The following is a 24,366-nucleotide window of genomic DNA, read 5'->3' on the forward strand; positions in this document are numbered from 1 at the left end:
AACACAAAAGACATAGGCATAAACCAGGATCAAGGACATAGGCATAAATGTATATATAAACGACAAAGGCACCTATTAGGTCCAGGACACTCACATGTCAGGCACATATCAAAGCAAAGACATTCAGTAAATCCTGACACCATGAGAGACATCAAGGAATAGTTGCCACCAAGAGAGTACTCCATGACCGAGTCTGGCTTCCGTATCTCAATGAAAGGGTCAAAAAATAATTAAAGACTTGTTATATCTGCCACTGTCTTTCATCTCAAGTCATTCAGCACCCTTCAAGCATGTCAGACTTGTTATATCATGCTTGGGAGTGAATTGCTATTGATTTCTTTGGTCCTCTTGAGAATGAACATCATCTTCTGGTCAGTGTTGATGAATACTCCTGTTGTCCATTGGTGAAAGACCTTTTATCCACTACACATAAAAAGGTAATTCAACAGCTAGATGGCTTCTTTGTGACATGGGGCACACCTACAGTACTCAAGTCTGAAAATGGCCCACTGTTCAATAGTTGAGAATTTAAAGGTTTTGTAAATCAACTCAATATAAAGCATCAAAGAAGTACTCCTCTTTGGCTGCAGGCCAATGAGCTGGTAGAACAGTTTATGGATACTTTAAAGAAAGCTGTTTAGCATGCTGAACTAGAGAAGCTCAACATCAAAGCTGTGTTAAACATTATTCCTTGAGCTTGCAGTTCAACTCTTCACTTAATGGCAGGAGAAAGCCCTGCACTCTCATGTTTGAAAGAGCCATGAAGACCAAGCTACCCCAATGGACCAACCTCAGATCTAAGAATGAGGGAGAAATTCACACTATGAACTTTGGTCAAAAACAGAAGATGATAATATATGCCTACTCAAAAATGGCATGCAAAGGACATCACTTTTACAAGAGGAGATTGAGTGCTTGTTCGACAATACAGAAGAAGGAAATCTGATGCTCCTTTTGAGGTTGAACCCTTTACCATCACCAACACCAAAGGACACATGGTGACTGCCCAGCGTCCTGGAAAGTCCCTTATTAGAGATTCCTCATCACTCTCCAAACATCAATGTCAATGTAGAGACTGGGTCTAGACGGACTGTTGATGACTCTGTATCACCTGATAATTCCAGCTCACCTGTGCAGATCACTGACACTTTGACTACCAGTTTCCATTGACTCAGTCAAGAGATGGGATTCATGCACCACAGTGCTTAATTGAAGAATTGTAATTACTTGTGTATCTATGTATTTAATCATGCATCTGCTTATATATGAATCTATTTATTTATCTATTTTGAAAGTTGTGACTTTTTATTTAACAAGGCAGGAGATGTTTTGTCATGTAATTAAAGAGTGCTAACACTGTATATCAGAGGCCTGTGACGTAAGCGTTGAATGAATGAGTTGAAGGCAGAATTAGCATATTGACTTCTGACTTACAAGCAGTAGAACAAAGACATGTAAAATTACTCTCTGTGTGTGACGTACTGATTGGCAAGTGCCCTAGGCTGGCAGGATGCTACAGCGTACATACTAGAAATGAGTCTGATATATGTATTGCCTCTCTCCTCAGATTCAGTTCAAGAAAACCAAGGTTATGTCACTTGGCTGACAGAGACAATTAAATTTGTACCAAACCCTGCCAGAATCATTAGTTGTGCTCTACTCTTTCAACCAACTCTTGTTTGTGAAACATTATGTGTAAATTCACCAAGTTCTTATGGGGCCTCACAATAATACATAACCCAATCCATAATAGCAAAAAATATGGCCAAGAAGGCCCTTACTGGTGAAGACCCAATCGTCTTACGCAATGAGTCAAATGTTCGTGGAGGTTCCCCTTCAGGCTCACTGTTAGTCCTATACCTGAACCTGCACAGGGATCCAAAGAGCAGACTCGGCCAAGTTCTGCCCTGCAATATTCTCTCTAAGGAAAGAGGAAGAGAGTTCAATGAAAAGTCCATTCTCTAGTTCTCTCTGATAATAGTGAATGTTTGATCTTGGACGAGGCTGGATTTACATAAGTGCCCCATCCAAGATGGCTGCAGTACTTGGGCATCTGGAAGTTGCAGTGCAATGCGGGAGTTCACAAGATACTCCTGGCATTTATGCCAAGTACACAAGGGCTCTGAAAGCACATCGTAGTCTGTCCCGGCACATCGGAACACAGTGTAATTCCTTACAGTTTTAGGCCATACCCGTCACTCACATTTTGTTTTCCAGCCTGTAATGAATAAAAACACAAATCAAGGGCTGCAAAAGTATGAGTTCATAGCAAGTTTACTATTAAGCCGCCCACCCAAGTCAATGCCCCGTACCTCATTGCAATGTTCGCCACCTAGAGCGTGAGTGCACAATAAAGGACTGAGGCCTCAGCAGATAACTAGGGCAAACCAACCCTCTGGAAGCAGGCAATGGAGTGCACACCACCAGAAGTCTGACACATGATTTTATCAATTGCTCTGTTAATTACATGTCAGACAGCCACATTGTTCCAAATTTCTCGCCCACTTTTCTAATTCTTTACCCATTCATTTTAATCACTCACCATCCGTTTCACTCTTATGAGCTGGCTGATTGGTACACTATCTTTCAAAGACTTTTAATGGAAACTGGAAAAGTGTAGCTGCCATCTCCTATCACTATGTAATTTGTTGTAAATGTGTTGTTATACATGTGCTTTTTGCTGTCATTAAAAAAAGGGCCTATTTCAAAATAAGTACTTGGGAATATTCCTGAGAGAGAATATCCAATCTCAGGAATGATATAATGAAGAAAGTGTGCCCTCTACAATGCAGTTATCTAGAGAAATGAAATAAGAGATCCATATTCAAGAAAAATCTTCAAAATAATAGCATCCTTTTTTGTGGGACAGCATTGATTGTGTATATATTTTTAAAGTGTTCATGTTTAAAGATTTATATTGAGAAAACTGAAAGAAAGGTGAAAACAAAGCTGTATGAATAAAAAAGGGTCATTCATAGCAAACCTGAAAAGTCTTCTGAGGCAAGATATTTAGTCAATGAGAGCCACAATATAAGCCAGTGTAGATACCAATCATTAAAACTGCAAAAACCAAGTGGATGTCCTGTACATAGCGGACTGCTGCAAAGAGAAACTTATTGAATTAAGACATCAAGCATGCAACTATTGAGCTTAAATGACTGAACTGATGTTGGACCTGACCCTTTTTTGCAGGATTATCCTCAAATGTGTTGCCTTCCTCCTCCTATTTTTCTGACCCTCTTTTTACTGGTTTTAGGACTCTGTGCACTTTACCACTGCTAACCAGTGCTAAAGTGCATGTGCTCTCTCTTTAAACATGGTATGATTGGTTTACACCTGTATGGCAATTTACTTGGGAGTCCCTTGTACAGTAGTGTCCGATACACCCAGGGCATGTAAATTAAATGCTACTAGTAGGCATGCAGCATTACTTATGCCACCCACTGACGTAGCCTTTCAAACCTGTCTCAGTCCAGCCCCGTACTGGATCTGCGTGCACAGTTTACTGCCACTTTGACATAGCATTTAAAACTACTTGCCAAGCCTTTTACTTCCCTTTTATTACACATAGGTCACCCATAAGGTAGGCCCTAGGTAGTCCTATAGGCAAGGTGCTGTGTAAGTGAAAGATAGGACATGTGCCTTATTGTGTGGCATGTCCTCGTAGTGACAAACAGCCTATTTTGTCTCTCACTGCTGTGAGGCCTACTCCTCTCATACGGTAGCATTGGGAATTCCCTTATATACTTTTAAGTGGTAATTCATGATCTGAAAGCAGTAGCGTTACTATGTTTGGTATGTTTAGAATGGTAGTGATAAATCCTGTTCCCTGGTGTAGTTGGATTTTACATTACTATTTTTGAAATGCCACTTTTAGAAAGTGTAAAAAGAACAATTGATGGGCAAAATGCAGAACAACGTCATACATTCACCCCAGTACAGAGATCTGGGCCTAAATCCATTGTTTTATTTGCTCACCATGCTATTCACGTTTTGACCCAGCCATATGCAAATCAGTCTTGACCCTGCACCCAATGGGAACAGTCCAGCCCGAACTGCCAGGCCAGGTCCTCCCTGGACTGGAAACAAGCATCCTAGGACCGGTTTCGGGCTTTCAGCCATCATCAGCCAGGATGGTTTGACTCCAGTGGCATGGAGAGCACGGGCCCCACGTCTGGGCATACCCCTTCCACTCGGGTGACAAATGCAAAAGATCAATTGATGGACAGAATGCAGAACAATGTCATACATTCAACCATTTGTTTGCGTAGGCATTTCTCTGCATTTATGATTCCTTGTGCTTTGCACCCTGATTCTAATACATGCCTGGGTGACAGCCACACTTTGTGCATGCTTTCCAGACAGCCCTCACTCAGGAAGGGTTAGGTGTAACAGGGTTACATCTGATTCATCTGCATGCCCACACCAACAGGAAAATGATTTGCACATTATATTTTTTTGCAAGGCCTACCAGAAACCTAGAAAGTATTGGCTTGTTCCCCTCCTTAAAAGCTGGGGTTTCAGGCATTATTTGCCTGCTTACAGAATTTTAAAGACAGACGTATCACCCCCGATTGTGTTTGCGGTAGCCACATTTTTAACTGCGATGTGGCACATACGCACTCGTTGCATGAATTTTGATATAGATTCGGTATAAGTTTTACACCAATTCTTTGTTTTGTTGAATTTTAACTGAAATATAGTGCAATCAATTCATGATCTTTTAAATATAACTTCGATTTGTGAGAGGCAAACTATAATAACAGCCAGAATCTGTATATTAGGATGAAAACTGCACTGTCCTTTTTTTAATTCATGCTCATTGGATTTATTAAATTAATTGTGTTTTTAATTGTGGATGTAATCTTTCATGATCTAATCGATCGAATAAAGAATGGAAAAGGATAAAGCATACTGATGGTCTTCCTGGGCTGGGAGAGAGGGGGTGTTTACACCTTACAATTGTATAGGCTTGTTTTGCCCTCACACAAAGGGCCGATTTACCCCCAACTGATGCTGGAGCTAGAGCTGGGGTTAAAGGGGAGTCTTGTGCACTTCTAAGGTTTCTTTTGAAGTTCTTCCTTGAACAAGGACATTTTGGAGTATAAGTACAGGGACTCTGACCCCATGATTTTAGACACTGAGTGGGACTTGTAACCAGAAACTGCTGGCTCTACATACTGCTGTGCTGCAGGGAGGAACCGCCATTTGGACTACTTGCTTTGTTGTGCTAACCTGCTAGGTTGCTGAAGGAACTGCCACTCTGCAAAGTGAATCTTTGCACTGGCCTGCCTGCCTTTTGCCCCCTGAGTTCTCCCCAGTGGTCTCCAGAGGCTGGCTGGCTGCTTACCACCACTGTTGTTCGTGTGGAAGCCTGGGGTTTATGAGGATCCAGATAGATTCCCCTTTTTCTTTACATCTTGTTCATCTATCAGCGTTACATATTTCGTCTACTAGAGTGAAACAGTGAGTGCAGTGCTTATTTCTCACTACAGCACTGCTCTGCCAAAGGGGAGCTTACCTAGTGGATTTCCTCAGCAAGAGCCATGCAGAAGAGCATTGGTGACACTGCACAGGAGGGCACCTTGGGTTGTGTACTTACCGCGGCCTCACCGAGGGAAGTCTCTCAACATGGCCCATGCCGTGACAAGTAAGGACCATGAATGCGGGGAGGTCTGCGCTGCCCGGGCACTCCATGGTTATTTTTATTTAAAAAGAAGCCTCGTGCAATGGAAGTCTGCTGCTGTTAGTCCTTTGGCCTCATTGTTGACCTCCCAGCTGTGAGGCCTGTAGAGCCAGCAACGGGAAGAGACAGCCATCACAGACCCAGCGAGAGAAGCCACAACATCCAGCACTTTGCGAGTGCTGAACCCTGTGGACTCCTACTCAGCTGTGAAAGCCTCACCCACCTCCCTTTCATGAGTACAGTGCCCCGCACAGTCACAGGGTCGTTCTTCTCATACCCTTGCAAAGTGGAGGCTTAACAGCTGGACTGTGTGTGAGTGGGCTGCTGCCTTCATTTTTCTTGTACATGGGGGATGACCCAGCAAGGTCTCACCCAATAAATCCCTGTAGTTGGGGCCTCCCCTCACCCCTTTCACAGGACAAAGTGCACCTTGTTGAGCAACTACAGAGTCCTTGACGAAGCCCACGTTCTTTTGATCTAGGAACTTGTTGGTGTAGGGGAATTTCAGGAAAATAACTGTATTACCAAGGATAGGAGTGCAGGTGCTTCTATGCCCCATATTCCATTGTTTGTGTACTGTATAACGTTTAACAAGACCACAGGTGTGCTGTGTCATACATTTTAACTGCAATTCGTGTGATTCATGTACTCTGGTGACATATGGTGATTTATGTGGTTTCCCTAACCTAACCTGCTGCATTTCATGCCCTGATATTATAATGTATGCCATCTTGATACTTGCATTGTCAGAATTTGCATAATATGCAAAGTATTGATGATCCATGTGGTTTTATTCTATAATCTGTTTAACTTCATGCCCTGAGGTTATGATGTAAGTCATTTTTGATTCTTGCATTGTCAGGATAATGAGCACTGACTCAGGATTTGCATAGCATGCACAGTATTTATGATTCATTTAGTTTTGTTCTTGTTACATGTACAAAATAGTTTATTTTCTACATATTCTGTATGGAGTCCTTTTTGTGGTGTATTCATTGTGTCACTGGTATGAGTCTGTTGCACGAACGCTTTACACATTGCCCCTGGTGATAGGCCAGACTGCGCTGCGCCTAGCTAACCGGGGTTGAGAACAAGTTATCTTTGGTGTGTAACTTACTTGCCCAGACTAGAGTGGTGGTTTCTGCCTGTCTAAGGTGCATACCCTAACAAACCAGAAACCCAATTTTTAACTACTGAAATATCTTATTTTTCTACAGAAATAGTTTTATTTAGGAGCTCTAGAGGGATTGGACATATCTTCCTAAGAATTCGATGAATGAGTATTAATATGTACTAAACTTGATATTTTAATTGATTTGTTGCAGGCAGTTAAATGAGTGGGTAAATATCAGTTTTCAGGCGTAAGCTGTCGCCCACAGGAAACTAACCCCTTCAGTGCTCATGACGGCTTCCAGCCGTCATGAGTCACGGTGGGCATGTGCTGATGACGGCTGGGAGCCGTCATGACCACGCCCGCGGTCGGAATGTTCAGCACCGGCGCGGAATTCCAGCCACAGCCAAGGTGTTAAGGAGATCCCAGCAATATTTATCTTGATAAAGCGTATTTGCTCCTTTACGTTTCTTCCACTTCAACAATCAATTAGAATGAAGGCAGGCACTTGCCATTTTAGAATGGTGTGAAGTATACACAGCACACTTTCATATTTTAAATACAAAATATTATTTTTAAAATGTCCTCCTAGAAGGGCAGAGGTTATACTAGTTTTTTTATTTCCAAAATGTCTTTGTTTCTCCAATTTAATAATGCACTTTAGGTATACAACCCCATTGTCTCACATTGGCTCCCACACCATTGGAATAGTTCACAATAAGACGGCAGGTTTCCACAAAGCAAGCGCATTAAAGCAGGATATCAGTATTTTTCAGCTTGTGCACTACTATTAGCTTCCAGCCTTAAATATTTTATTTTTTACACTTCCTAGTTTTAGACCGTTTAACCCTCAACAATTCTAACTTTATTCAGTGGGTCTTTACCAGGGAGATAGGACCACTTCAAGATGATGCAGGCTGAGCTAGGCCAATAACACATGACTGTAACTACTTACAAGCTGGTTGTCTTCCATTCTTTCGTTCTACATGGAATACAGTCCCGAAATAGAGTATGCCTCTGCGCTGGATTTTAATGACTTATTTGGTGCTGATGGTAACATTTGCACGAGACTTGGGCACAATTCTTTTCTCGGTTTAGTTATGTTTTTGGTATTAACTGCGTTCATGCGATGTAACCTTTTAACAAAAGTTTGTGTGCAGGCTTTACTGTTGTAGCAAGCAGTCCCGTTTTAATTCGGTACCTTTAAACAGACAGTAAATTATCAAATAACGTTATGAATAGAGACTCACATAGGCACAACAACAAAAATGTACATGGTCAACACTGATATATAGGCAAAGGAAGTATGCCTACTAATGCCTACTAAGTTTAGCGTTATCAGCACTGTCTTCTACATTCTGAGCAATGAGTAAAGGCAAGGCGTTGTTAGTCGTTTAAATGATTATTTCAGATAATGAAACATGTAAAGTTTTAAATCAATGTGAATGTACTACTGATTTTCCAACAAACAAGTAAAAGGTAAGGCATTTTTGTCGAATCAAATTATTCTTTATTTCGCATTTGGTTAAAATCATAAAAGTACATGAATAAAACAATATATACAATCGATATTGCGTACCACAAAATACAGATGCAATTGCAAACAAAACAGATTAAAAATTTTCCAGATGAATAAAACCATTAGCCAGAACTCCATGTATTGGATCAATAAAGTTAAGACACATGTTAATGACATATATAAAGATAAAACCAGTATAAAAAAATAAGTAATTTCCACAAATAGACCGTAAACTGATTCATACATGCTAAATGTGAATGTGCAAATCTGGTCATGGTCAGGACAAGAGACAATAAGCATTTGCTTTGTTCATACATGCAAGTGCTGAATGTAAAAATGTAGCTAGCATTAAAAACTGAACGCGGAAGGCAGTTAAAATCATGGTCCACCCCAGATGTAACTTCGTTCATGTAAGAAAGGAGGTACATTGCTGGCCTTTTGACTTCTTAATGTAGCTTGTAAGAAGGAGACCATAGTGAAACAAACAAACAAACGGAGTTTCTAAGTTTTGTAACATAGCAAGAGCCAACATTGGGGAGCGATAGCTAAATTTCTTCATCAGAGGGATAATATACAGTTTCCTTCTTTTGTATAAAAAGTGCAAAAGAGCAATATGTGCAAGGTTGATTGAGGTGACTAATTATTGTAAGGGCAAGGGGGGAGTTGCGAGATTGAGAATGCATTTGATGGATACCCCAACATTATCGGTATATAATGTAATCGAAATCTAGTTAAAATATACCAGTGCTGAGTATTCTCAACAAAAGAAAAGTATGATGGAACCCCTTGCTGTAAGTGTGGTAGGTCATAGTAGGTCGAAACTGAATTTTCCCCCCGACATCTATTCCACCTATCGGAGGCAGTTTTCTTGGTAAAAAGTTCCTTTAGCCTTGAGTTGGGGAAACCTTCACAGAGGCTAGGAGTGACAAAAAGTTCTGTTAGCCCCAGTGATGCCAAGGTATGTTTTACATAGGAGAGCCAAGGGATTTTATGGTTATGATCTAGGGACAAAATGCCTTTCAGAATCCGTTGATTTAGTGCAAAGCTGTTCCTTTTCCATCTTGACAGCCACAAAAAGAGCAGAGCCAGTTTAATAACAACGCTGATATAGGGCAGATCAACCTACTTGTGAGCGACAAAGCTGCTGAAAACTGTTGGAACCTCTAGCAGCCTCTTAATAAAGGTGTCTTCTATTACTTGGAGGGGTGCGATGTCCACTATCCCCTAAATCCCTGCCCCATAAGTGGCAATGGATCTTGATTTAGCTAGATACATTTTAATCATTTCCGGCACGAGCTTACTGCCCAGTTTTTTCAAAAAGCGGAAATTTGCAGCAATGCTCTTGCTCATGCGAACTTCCCTATTCTGCACCGTTGCTTTCCACGATTGCTTTGAGTCAAAGACCACCCAGAGATAGTTAAAGCTTGGAACTTTTTCTATTTTTCCCCCATCAAGATACAAACTTGGGGGTTTCCTATGGGCACCTCCCATAGCTAAAATAAAGTTCTTAGATTTATTTACCTTGAGGTCCAGATTGGACATAAAAGCCGTATAATCGGTAATAAGATTTTTGAGTGCTATGGAAGTTCTTGCTAAAACAACTGCGTCATCCGCGTATAGCAGAATTGGAAGAAGGGCGTTCTGTGCTTGAGGAGTGTCTTTTGATGTTTTGACTAGGGCTTCATACAAGTTATTTGTGTAGAGAACAAATAGAAAGGGGGCCAAAACACAGCCCGGTCTGACCCCCTTCAGGTTTAAAACGTTTGGTGCATTCCTCGCGTCGACCAAATCGGACCATAGAAGAGGTGTCTAAGTAAGACTCTCTAATAAAATTGATAATTGCGGCCTCCACTCTCATGAACTCTATGATATCCCACAGTTTGCTGTGTACCACACAGTCGAATGCCTTCGACAGATCCATGAAGGCCATGTATACATGTCCTTTTTTTGCCAAGGAGTACTTCGCAGCTAATGATGAGAAATTAAGACAGTGGCTGATGGTACCCCTACCCTGCCTGAACCCATACTGGACTTTGGCGAGAATTTTCTTCTCCATCACCCAAATTTCCAACTTGTTTAGTAGTACGTTACCCATGATTTTAGCGGTACTATCCAGCAGGGAAATGGGGCAGTAGTTGAGTGGATTATAGGCATTGTCTTTTTTGAAGATAGGTATAATTACTGAGGTTTTCAAGGAGGGCAGGGGACCATTTAATGCTATTGAATTAAAAACTACGGTCAATAAAGGTGACCACAATTGTCTATTAGTCAAAAAGATATCAGATGGGATCCCATCGGGTCCTACTGCTTTAAGAGATGGCGACTGTGACAAAGCGGTCACTACTTCCACAAGTTCAGATAAAATACAGGTTGATGTTTTAATAGGCAAATTGTCAGACATGGGGCTAAATCCCACCGGGTTATGAAAAATGTCCTGAAAGTAGCTTATCCACGTCCTCCTCTATATGAACATCCAGAGAGGGACCACCATTATCTTGAAGGGAGACTGAGTTCACCACATTCCAGAAAGTTTTACTATCTTTCAAGGCAGATGTTTTCTTTAATGTTTGCCAAGCTTCGCGTTTTATCTCTTTCTGTCTTTCTGCCCTGGCTAACTTAAACAAATTCCTTAGTTCGTGAATGTGTTCCTTAGCTCTTGGTGAAACTTTTAGAGCTTTCCGAATATTATGTGAGGCTACTGAACAATTCTTGTCAAACCATCGGGCCAGGCTATATCTTTTGTGGGAGTAGTGCGGGTCAGTAGGCATTGTTTGTCATTGTGATGGTAGTTCCAGATGATGTACTACATACCAATTCAAACCATTGATAGAATGTTTACATTTTAATATGAGTCAGATAGATGAGGTAATATATTCAAGTTTCATGATTAGCAGTTGTTGTCGCATGTAACCATAGATTTCTGTTATCAATGATAGTTAAATACTGTATAAAATCGAATAGTTGAAAAAATATAATATTTTTTTCATAGATGCTTTTACTTAGGTTTTTTACTCTGATGATGGGTATCCCCAAACATGTTTTGAGCCATCTTTTTCTACAACACTACTATGAAAGATAAGTGTATTTAGAAATAAATTGTTAAGTACCAGAATCAGAAAGTGTATGAATTATTCATGGGAGAAAAAAGTGAAGAGTGAAGTTTTCATAAGAAAGTGATCAAATACAGCGGAGATAATCACTCTACAGAAGTGACAGAGTGCAGTTCATAGTCGCAAGAACATTTATTGATCCAAGGTAGTCATCCTGTTGGTTGGCTCGAATTAATATTTTCAGGAAAGCAAATGGTTAATTGAGACTCTTTGGTAATTTATTAAGTCTTAACAGTAATTTTTTGGATGCACATCTCCTGCTGAGTCTTCGCATATTCACAACAAAAGATTTGACAAAGGCTTATCATCAGATTAATCTTTATTTTCAGGCCAAGTATTTGACTGCTTTTGCAATGCTTGAGGGAACCTTTCTCTACGAATTCATGTTTATTGATTTTGTCAATGCTGTCAATTCCCTAGGATAGAACAAAGAGTTTCAAATTCCTGAAAGATTGTGAAAGTCAATCCTGATTTTTTCTCCAGCCAGGGCTCCTTAATGGTACAGGGTACTCCACTAGTAACTGAGCAGCTAGTTCTCCCATTCAGGACCACACCTTTATTTAACTTTTTCTATTCCATAGCCAGTACAGGAAGCCAGCCAACTGACCCTTGGACATCACTTATAGTCCTTAATTGCAAGTGGAGAGTAGGCAATTCCTTAGGCCACTTTACAGGCAGACAGCAACCATCTTGCAGACTCTTTCTTTTCCTCATTATTCTTTTTTCATCTTCTTTTTTTAGCGAGTGCTTTAATGATTGGCAACATTTGTTGGGCAGGATTGTGCAGAATGGCCTCCACCATCCATCCCACTTTTAAAGCAGTTCCTGTTTTACTTGCCTGCAAGCAATTCCAGGTCTCTTTGGTTAAAATGGCCGACGTCAGGATCCTTTCTCATAGAGCTTCCAGTCGATTTATAAACTTTATTTCTATCTAAATAAAATCACAAAAGTCAGCACATTACAGAAACATTGGGTCTACATGCGTTGTGAACAGTTCATTACACTTATTCGAATGCCAGTGACAGTGAGGAAACCCAATTTTACAATGTTAAAAACTATAAATAGATAAAACCAAGTTAAAACTAGGATATATAGTGGATCAGAGACAGTTCATTAGTTAAAGAAAATAAAAGTACAAAGAATATGCATCTAGAGTAATAAAAAATATCAACAGGTACACACATAGCACTAGTAGAAGAATTTGTCAACGCCTCCGTTCGGACCAGCGTATAACCCACACTCATCCCAGGAACTTAACTAGGGCGATCACAAAGGGGCCGTCCTCGGCCGTTTTGAAAAGACTGAGCGCCTCACTGTGATCCCTCGTCCCCATTAAGAAGAATATGGGTTTAAGCCAATATCTCCTTTGGTTAGAATAGGCGGGACATGCAAATAAAATATGGCCCACCGATTCTTCCCTGTTTGGGTAAAACAGACATTTACTACTGCTTGCTTGTGGACTAGACCAACTAGATGTAAAGACTTTAGTTGGTAGTGTGCCTACTCTGAATTGGTGGAATAATTTGCGGTCATGGGTAGAGGTGATTAGGTCAGAGTACTGTTCATATTGGGGATGGGATTTGGTAAGGAGAAAAGTGTTAGTCAGCGTGGGCCTGATTGATGGTGTGTGATCTCTTGTGTATACCCAATCCCAATAAGCTGTTTTTAACTCTTTTTTGGAGGGAAAGATACTACCCTCAGGGGAAAGCCACAGCCCTGACAGTCCTAATTCAATAAGAATAAGTTTGACACCTCTAAACCACCCTATAGATTTGTTCAGGTCCAAGTCCCGAATTTCCCGGGCCGCAAGAGCATAATTGGATAGTTCGGGGGTAACCCAGAGTCTTCTCCAATATAGGACTGATCTTAGTCCAGCAATATCTCTGAGGGAATAACACACCAGATCCATATAGAGTGGGATAAGGGGGGTTGATTGTGGCAAACCCGTTACCAATCCTAGGAATTTGTTTTGCATAACCACCAGTGCTTCTAGATTCACATGTGCCCACAACTCAGAACCATACAAAATGGCAGCACTGACTTTGGAGTTGTATATCTGGAGTACTGGGGCCACGGGTTTGGTATAAGAGCGACTGAATTCCTTGAGAAGTACACCAGCAAGTTGGGCGTGTTTGACCATGGGCATTCGCGCGCTATACAAATCTCAAATAAAATCAAATCAAACTCATCTTTTTGTCAAGGGTAACCCCAAGATAAGAAAACGTCTCCATTTGTTCCAACGCCCCATCCCGCATCCTAACTTCGCCTGTGTTCCTTATTGAGTTTTGGAGGACCATAAACTTGGTCTTGTCAACATTGACAACAAGGTCAAAGTCCTCACAAAACTCCTCGAACCTAGTCAATGCACGTTGTAAACCCTGTCTGGTTTTGGAAAGGACAAGGGTGTCATCGGCAAACATTAGGAGTGGGATCTTGTGTCCACCTAAACTCGGGGCATCAGTCGAACATTCTTCAAAATATTTCAAAACCCCATTGATATATATGGAGAATAGGGTTGGAGCGAGGACACACACCTGGCGAACACCCTTCTCAACCGGAAATGTATCGGTAGTATGACCAGCCGAGTCCCACCTAACCTGGGCAAACTTGTCTGTGTGTAGTTTAATTACAAAGGACAGAATCTCCATGGGCATGCCCAACCTTTGCAATGTATGCCACAGTTTTGTACAGGGAACCAGATCGAAAGCAGACCTCAGATCCACAAAGGCTGCATAAATGGCCCCTTTCCCCAAAGTAACAGTGCACCAGTAGATAAGTATAAACCTTAACACCTGGTCCACTGTGCTGACACATTGTCTAAATCCCACTTGGAGGTCAGATAAAATATGGTAGTCAACCAACCATGCCTGGATTCTCCCAAGTATCACTTGTGCCACAACCTTCTGAATGCAGTCAATAAGACTGATAGGTCTGTAATTTCCAGGGACTGACCGATCCCCTTTTTTGAAAATGAGGAGGATAACTGCACTGGCCCAGGACCTGGGAACGGCTCCACCCTGGTCGATAGCATTCATTAAAAGTTGAATATATTTGGCCCAGGAGGCCAGGTCTTGAACAAAAAGATCAGCGAGAATGTAGTCCAGACCCGGCGCCCTGCCTTTTGGCGTTTGATAATTGCAATTTTACATCCTGAAGAATGATACTTAAGGGGGGGGTTTACTGGCACATCACACATATCCTGTAAGCCCAAATAGGATGCAAATTGGCCTTTAAAGTACGAAACCCATAAATCCGGCCCCACTTGGTTGGTAGGGACTATAGAGTGGTCCCCGCTTCCCCATTTCACCAGATGCCAAAAACATAGCATGTCCCTTCTGGAGGAGGCTTGGAGGAGTTCTACCCAATGAGCCTTGTCCCACTCCAGTTTGGCCTTAATTTTAGACAGCTTATAACCCTGCCGCTTTACTCTAATCAAATCCAGTTTTTTACTCCTAATTGCGGCTGCGAGTGATTTATAGGCGGCACGACAATTGGAGTTGTACCAAGGTACTGTTTTACATCCAGATGGAACGGGGCCTTTGGATTTGTGAGTGATAAAGAAACCCTTAAGTTTATTGAAGAGCTGCTCATGAATGTATGCGGCTCCTTCGCTGGAGGGCCCTGAAACTGCCTCAGCATGTAGGGAATCAATAGAGTTTGCAACCAGGCAACTCATGACTGACAGCTTCGCAGGGTCCTGCGCTACCTTACACCATTTAAGGCGTCTAGTGTCATTTGTCAGGTGGGTCTCTACGTGGTCTAGTCTAGTTTGCAGCACCTTGGATTTACTAAATACAACATCTCGCATAGAGGCAACCAGTGGGTTATGATCGCTTTCTGGTCTAACAATAACCAGCATATCAAGCAAAGCTGACCATAATTCCAAATTAACCAAAAGATAGTCCAAGCGACTATAACAGTGCCCGTTACTAAATGTTGAGGCTCCTTGTTTGTCAGATTTCGAGCGGCCGTTAGCAGCTTTAATCCATGCTCTAGACACAAAGCTTTCAATTGAATGGCTGCTCTTGTCCACTTTTTGATAGGAGAGATGTCCAAGGGGGGGGGGATTAGCCATTGGTCATCCTCCTCTGTGCTAAAATGAGGATCCTCACAGTCAAGGGGTTTGAACGTGCAATTGAAATCCCATGCGATAATAATATTACTGGTCCATCTGGGATTAGTTAAAAAGACGGCTAAAGCGTCAACAGTATAAGATGATCTCCCACCTGGCAAGCCCCTAGAATAAAGATTAATAAGGAGAATGCCCTTGGAAGTGCCTTGGGATAACTTAAGGATGAGGATGTCCAGACAATCGATTTCAATCACCTCAAAGTTGTATGAGAGGGACCTTCTAATCCATGTTGACAACCCACCCTTGGGTCTGCCTCTGGCACCCTGAGTCGCTGGTTTAGAATAATTAATATAACCTTCCAGAAACACCTTATCAACTGCCCATGTTTCTTGAAACAATATGATATCCTGCTCCTCAATGAAAGTGGTCCACTCTGTAGAAGCAAGTTTACTTGCGAGCCCCGCAATGTTCCATGAAACTATTTTAAGGACTCCTTGGCACTCTGCAGGAGAACATTGCGCTAGACCTGCGTCTGTTGTAGGAGTGGGTATGGATTTGACATGCGCACTAGGAGAGCTACTACTGCCCAAATCAATGTAGCTGGGGCTTGATCTATCCTGAGTACCCAAGCTGCTGCAGTGAGATACAAATGGATCCCAACCCCTGGGGTCATGCTCACCACTCCCAATTAATCCCTGATCCCATAGCAGAGGAGTACTTGGTGGCACTGTCACTGGGCACAGTCAGTCAATGTCCTCTAGGTTGGTAAAGGGATCAAACCTATTAAGTGTTGGAACTGCGTACTTGTATGGCCCCTGTGAAATTGATGCCTGACTACTGGTGGACAATGACAATGGAATCTGGCATTTTGCATGGTAGAAAAACCCCAGGGGTAAGATTTTTATACTTCCCTCACACACTTGCCTGGAACCAGCCATATTAAGTATCAACTTAACTAGATCAGGAGAACCAAAGTTAAGAACCACATAAACGCCTCTGCTCATTTTTTGGGAATTGCCAATCCAAGCTACCCTACGTGCCATCTTATACCCTCTAAACAGCTGACCTCCCAATCTGGTTTTGGAATCTAAATAGTGGAGTGCCTTGTTCCTTAGTGAAACACAGTTCTCCTCAGTCTCAGATTGGATATGAGGGACATTGGCAAGGACAATCGTGTATGGAGTTGACTCTGGTGGTAAATTCAAGGTTTCAGTGCACTGTGGGTTTTGAAACCATCCTGCTTTGCCCTCGAGTGAAGGCGACCACCTAAAGAGGTACCTCTGGCAGATAATGGCAAGGATTCTTGACCCACAACATTGCCCACTGGATGGTGAAAGGATTCAACTACATTTGAGCTTAACAGTGCATTAGCATAACTTGGTGGGACAACAGGGACAATAGGAGCACTTATGGGTGGGGCTGATACAATACAAGTAACCGTGGGACAATTAAGGGAATTTGCCAGTAGTTGCTATTCAATCTTTGTCAACCTTTGGCTGATGTCAAGTAATTGAGAAGCAAGGGGATCGAGCTTGGCCAAAAATATTTCTTCAAACTTAGCAAGGAGCCTTGCTTCCACATCACTAGACAACAGACTAGAGCAAGTTGGAATGTTACTCGATGTCAATGCGGGATTTTTAGAGCTACCAGCAACTTGGACGAGCCCGTTCCTCCCACGCAGTGGCCCCTTAGTTTTTGCTACTTTAGTAGTCTGTTGCACAGTAGTGGGAAGCCCCCCTGCCTTCCTCTTTTTAGACGCAGCAACAACCATGAGACCATCACGTTTTTTGGCCTGTGATTGGCGCTGTTGACGTGTTAGTATCTTGTCTGGGGTTGGGCTGGGGGTTGAGCCATGAGATGAACCAGAGGAGTTATGGCCACTCACTATGGATGGAGAATGGGGGCCGATTACCAACGTAAAAGGAGGGCCAGGGGTTGGACAAGGTGCTGGTTCTACTACCAAACCCACTCCTACATGTGCGGAATTTACAACAGCCCCGGCTGATTCTCTACGTGGGCCAAAAGATAGCCTTTTTTGAGTGAGCTCAATCTCCTTAATTAATACAGACTCAGCCCTCACTAAAAATGCATCCAACGTGCCTACTACCCCCTTATACGTGGACTTACTCATGTTGACAGCAATGATTGTTTTCACAAACAGGTTTTACAACAACTTAATGTCACTAACCAATTATACAGTGGGACCCAATATGCTGATGAAAGAGTGGTGGCCCAGCCCAGCCTCCTCCGGGCTGTGACTGGCACGGACGGGCCCGCCCTTGGCCAGGGCTTCGCCCGGACACACCGGCGCGCGTCCCGCGCTGCGCGTGTTCGCCTGGGGCTTTAAGCGCCTTCTGGTGCTGACTGATGACGGCGACTTGCTGCACCACTGGGGGCTGTTGGGGGATGTAGTCCCTACCCCTCAGGTGTGATTCCACTGGTGGAGAGGTGCGGGATGCGGCAACAGCTATGAAAGCGGGAGAACCAGGAGCAAACCCCCTCCGGGGGCTTTCACGACCCAGGCAACAACAGGTATGGCTTGAAAGTAACTGGCTGAAAACACCGGAGCTTCTACTCACTTTGGGGATCCAGCCCTATGCAAATGAAAACCCACCCACATTCTTGATCTCGTAACATGTTTCTCCCTTACTAAGAGACTATATCTTACCTGGCTGTCCTTGTGAAAGACTCCCCTCACCTAATTATTCTCTACAGGCCTTTGTGCTAATCACTGAGCTATATATTTCTAATACTTTACAAATGGACCACAAAGATGAAAGTTGTCCTGAGCAAACATATAATACCACACTCATTGAGAGTAATGTTTCCTGTCTCAGTCTCTGATAATGCAGCCTAGTGTGCGTTCCATTATAACTACTATTTTGCATGTTTCCAGTTTAAGCTAATATTTTTAAGCAAAAGCTGAAACAAGTCAAATAAAAAAAAAACATTGCTTGAATATCCCAAGACCAGAAACACCAAGAAGATTTGAGGTGCAGGGGTCTCAAAAGGTTTTCTAGATTACGGCACAACATTTTTACTATAACTTGCAGGTGAAAGAGCATGGATGTCATCTTTTGTCTATCTCTATGAATTCACCCTGGAAAAATAATTTGTGATATTTATTTTCGAACATGACAAATTTGTGTTAAGTTACCACGTTTAAGAAAACACACACGAAACTTGATTTCAGTACTGCATCATAAAAGCATGCAAAATGTTAGATGTAGGATTACAATGACATTTAACCGTAAACAAACTAAAAGTTTTACAAGTATATTAAGGTGTTTCTCTCTATGTGTAAATGAATGTGATAAATGAATGATAGCATAGAAAACTCTATGAATGAATAAAAACTGCAATGTATTATGAACTTGATCGTTAACCTTAGAATGTGGAATAATGAAAACCGATAATGAAGAAGAAATAGCTGTTATAATGATTTGCGTTATAAAAAGTATATTCTAAATGTGCCTTTGAATCTTGGGTGAAATAGAAAACTGCTGAATAGAATGTGAAATGAAAATAGAGAGTTAATTTTACTTACATGACGTATATGAGAATCATTAATTTGACTAAATGAAAGAACTAATGTATGGTTTCTAATAATGTGAAAATCATATCTATACTACTATTATAAAGCAAGAACTTTGAACCTTTGAGGCGGGTAAACTCGGGAACCACAGCGCCAATCCACACACCCGATACATCATTGTAATCGTCAGGGTGTGCAGATGGACATAGGCTATATAAACTATAAAAATATGCGTTATTTGAAAAATGTACCTTAAAAAAAAAAGTCCCTTCGAAGTAGCGCCGGCCGCGACCTGCGTGCTGACGTCAGGAGCGCGGGGAGGAGCGGCGTCCACGAGCGCAAGGAGGAGCGGCGGACATGGCGCGGGGGAGGAGCGGTGACCAGCGGCGGACAGGCGGTGAGGACCGGCGGACAGGCGGGAGGAGCGGTGACGAGCGGCACGGAGCGGTGGAGCGGTGAACTGAGGAGCGGGGGGATGTACCATGTTACAACGCATACCATTACAACTACCTACCATTACAACGCGACCATTACAACGCATACCATTACAACGCATAGTGCTTAGAGGTGCTGGATAGTGGTAAGTATAATTTACTATTCCAACTCCAGTCCCCGTGGACACTAGGGAAGGTGTTGGATAGTAAATTAAACTTATTCCCTATCCTAGAGCGCCCCCCAGCGCAATGCGTTGTAATGGTATGCGTTGTAAAAGTTGCGTTGTAATGGTAGGTAGTTGTAAAAGTTGCGTTGTAACAGGTGTATACCGGGCAGGCGGGGGTCGGGGCAGGCGGGGGACGGAACAGGCGGGGGATGAGGCGGACGGGGGCCTGGGGGCCCGGGCTGCTGGACAATGTAGGGGCCGGCAGGGTCCCGGGCTGCTGGACAATGTCGGGGCAGCCGGTGGTCGGGGAAGCCTGATTGCTCCCGGACAAGGTCGGGACGGGCTGCTAGTTTTAACATAAAGTCATTGTGTACAAGCTGTGTTTCATGAAGGCCCAAAACTTATGAACTGAATAGTCTGTAGCCTATGGGAACCTTTCATAAAGTTTCTACTTGTGTTCTATCAATTAATGATCCTTTTCACGCTTGTAGCTCACTCTATTGGACTTGCAACACAATTTTTACTTACTAGTGCACATGCGTGGGAAAGAACTGGCAAAGGATGAGAGCATGGACTCGCCTATTTCCTAGATGACATAACCAACCGTACGACTAAGGACAGTGATCTTAAAGAAATGCAAACGAATGGATCACTTTATTCTTCCGGATTTGTAAACTTTTTGCTCAATAAACCATCTCATCCCATTGAAACTGACCAATGGGACAGAGTAGTCCGATCAAATTGGTGATGTGAAGTGATGTAAACCAGAAATCTATGGAGTATAATTGCCTAAAGTGTGGATAGGAGCTGTTCCTATCTTGAACACTTTCTCAACCCACCTTGCTGTACAGAGACGGATGATTTGGACTTCCGGAAACTAACGCGCATTGAGACGAATTACTGCCTTTGCTGATGGCTGGTATGCTTGCATAGTGCTGTCTTTCCGGCTGGACGGTTTCCAAAAACAGCTGTGGCAATGATGCTGCAGTGTGAAAAGGGAAGGAAAATCCTGTCTATGAACTGGTAATTTGGCGATTACTGAACTTTCATCTATAGGGTTTGTGTGAGGGTTATTTGCTTTAAAGGATTCATTTCTGATGATATAATATCTCTAGGTTGAGGAAGATAACATTCTCGCCAAACTTTGATTCCCACAGATTTGTTAATGTTTAAATCCTTATAAGTCATAAATTAATATGGTATGAAAATTTCATCAAATGTGATACAGATACCCACTGAGATAACTATTCTGCTTATTCTGTTCCATTCATTTGTTGTGGTCAATTTATCGGTTTCAAATTTCACTAACCTAAAGATAGATTTGCTTCAGCAAATCATTTCATAATGAATAAATGCTCACACTTATCTTATTCTAGGTCATCATACGATAATAGTTCATCCTCTAAATATTCTAGTCTCTTTCAGCACAGAACAAGATCCATCGGAGGACCTAGTGAGGTAGATGTAATAGCTGAGGTTATTCTGGGGTAAAATATTTTGAAGTAGAGTTTTATTGATGCCCAACACGGTTGCGCTACAACACTGGTCATGTTGAAAAGAACACATTTTCATTCTGAAGTTTTACCACTTGATTAAATGAAGTGTGATGGAGGTGTGTAACCCACTCCGTAGTTATTCCAAAGCAGACTGAAAAGTCAGAAAGGCGATCATAGCCAGGGCTTGACCGATTGGCCATCTGCCAATCAATTTCGTCCCCACTAAAAGCTGTAAAGTTGGTGGACATACCTTACAGATTACGAGACAAGGCCTGTAGTGCAGCCCATGACAATTGAAAAATCGAGCGTATTAAGAAGCAGAGCACGGTATCCAAGTGGTTACCTTGAGGTCCCATGTAAATATAAGCAACGTACATTAATAGTGGAATTAATTTAAACCGACAAACTGTTTCAAAGATGTAATAGTTGGGGTCCAAAATACCTTCTTGCATCATGTTTCACAGCCTACATAATGCAGAGCACTCCGTAACTCCCTACCTACGTTCGAGCTAGATAAATAGCAATGCATACATACATAATAGCCACATGGGGCGAGCACACACTTCTTAGAATATCAGCAGTCAAAAGTCATGGCATTTCCGCTAGTGTCTGCAAAAGCCAACACTTTTCCGAAGCCAGTGATAGCCTCATACTTACACATCCGAACACACACTTTTCGTCCTGCTGACAAAATTACTGAGGCAGAAGCATATTTTGCAGGGTGTAGGTACAACACTGTGGATCCTCTTTACGCGCTATCAATTCCAACCTTTCTTGCACTCTAGTCTCTGGAAATAGTCTCTTTCAACATTGTTTGCCTTCCATTTCCAGCCCCTCACAGATATGAAAGATGAACACACGACGAATGAACTTTTGTGGAGGAAGCCAAAAAGCCCTTTAGACGATCAAGGGACCTGCTTTTGCAGAAAAGCCTACAAAAAGTCTGAGTCCATTTCAAGCAATGCATACACTTTTTTTTTCACCCAAGGAATCTGTAGTATTTTTTTATGTAACTAGTCACATCACAAAGCATTCGTCATAGCAAATTGAAAACTTCATTCCTATTAAAAGTTTGTAGCCCTGTGTTGAAGACGCACGGATTATTTATTCTGTAGTCCTCTACCACAGGCACATATTCCTGAGAGGGAAACTAATTTCACGCCAACTTGACAAACAACATGCTCCCCTAAAAGTTCCCTCAGAAAAGGCAAAAATATTGGGAACGTGACTTCGAAAAGTGTGTATTCACATGATCTTTGAGGCCATTCATGTCCTTAATTCATATTGATGAAAGCAATTTGTGGCATGTTTTTTTATGCGATTTTTATGATTGGTCTGCAAATATTTCATTTAAATTTATCCCAATGTGAATGTTTATTGACTGTTAAGAAGTGAAAGCATGATGCTTAGATACATTGATTACTTTTGTGTTTAGGCTACATACAAGAGAACAAGGTTACAGTATTCATTTATTTGAGTAGTTTTGTGAGTTTTTTATTGATACTTTGTTGATGTACTGAGGTGAGAAGAGTGGAGCTAACAGCTGCTGACTTGCAGCGAGTAGAATATTGTAATTGGCTTCATTATAAAACATTGTGCCTGAGCTTACATAACAGAGTACATTCGGCATTCATTCAGGAATGAAATGAACAGAAAAATAGCTAATTCTATTGTATTTTTAGATTAGATGGTACAAGCAGGTGTAGGGCGTTTTAAAGGGTTAAGGTAGGTTTGAAGACCGATGCGGACCTAATGTATGGGTTGAGAATTGATTCACACAATTGGAGTGGTGTGGCTCACTGGTTAGAGGTGGCAGACCCGCAAGCAGAGAACGGCCCGGGACCAGGGTTCAATTGCCGACGCGGCAGGGTCGTGGACCAGGGTCAAAACGGACTCGATAATTCTCGCCTCGGTGCCTACTCTAACCAGGGAACACACTCGGCAACTGTGGGCATTAAGCTTGCCTCATCTCTACAACGGCCCCCCACAGACGCCAGGGATGCCTGGTTTCACCTTGGAGATACCCAGAAAGGGACCATCTCACAAGGAAAACCAGGACGGGTTCCCCAGCGGTCTTCAGCGCCAGGATACTCCATGGAGTCGCAGTGCGCTTTACAAGTACACCCACATTTACATTTACATGCCTGGGTTAAGGGGAATGTTATGCCTGAGTTAAGGGGAATGTTACACTTCATAACCCTCGAAAAAATTATTGTGACGGCAATCATTTCATACTTGACCAACAAATACCACTCAGCATCCTGGTATAGTGCAAACTCACTTTGTGAAACTTCAGAAATGAGGAAACGTCCACCCTCCCCTCGAAAGAGTTGTGAAATTCGACAAAATCACAGCAGAAAAAGTAGATAACAGGGACATTATATAATGGAAAAGGGGCTGTGGGATCTAGGCTGTAGGTAGGAGTAGCCGTACTAGAGTACAAGCAGGGGTAGATGCACTACAGTATAGGCAGAGTAGCGGTGCCAGGGTATAAACATCCTGAGAGGTACTAGGGTATAGGCATGAAGAGAGGTCCTAGAGTACAAGCAGAGGCACTAGAATATAGGCAGTAATAAAGCTACTAGTACACAGGCAGTTGCAGAAGTAGTGGTAGTTGTAATAGGGTATAGGAGAGGTGTATGTACTAGACCAAAGACAGGGATAGAGGTACTAAGGTGGACAAAGTGCATCAGAACTAGGATATAGGTAGGGACAAAGGCGAAGCAGAGGTTCTAGGCTGTAGATAGATGTATTAGAGAAAGGGTAATATTAGAGTATAGGTAAGATAGAGAGACTAGAGTGCAAGCATGGGTAGATATAGTAGGATATAAAAAAGGTAAAGCTCCTAGTGGTACTAGGCTATAGGCAAGGGTAGCAGTACTAGGGTATACGTACATGCACTATGGTATAAGTAAGGCTAGAGGCAGGAGGTCATAGGCAGGGGTAGAAGTATTAGGGGATTGGTAGGTATAGAACCAATAGAATATTTCTAGGAGTAGGTGTAGTAGTGTATATGCATAGTATACATTTACTAGAGTGACAATAGATGTATTAGTATATAGGTGGTATTAAAATTACTAGGGCCTAAGCAGGGATAGTGGTACAACTCTACATGTAGAGATATTAAAGAGGAGCTAAAGGAAGAGGTAGTGGGTTACAGGGAGGGTATAGTCACTATGGTAAAACTACGGGTAGAGGTCTCAAAGTTTAGGTAGGTTTGGTTCCAACAAGTAAAG

The sequence above is a fragment of the Lissotriton vulgaris genome, chromosome 8 (genome assembly GCF_964263255.1).
Source record: "Lissotriton vulgaris chromosome 8, aLisVul1.2, whole genome shotgun sequence".
NCBI classification, from domain to species: Eukaryota; Metazoa; Chordata; class Amphibia; order Caudata; family Salamandridae; genus Lissotriton; species Lissotriton vulgaris.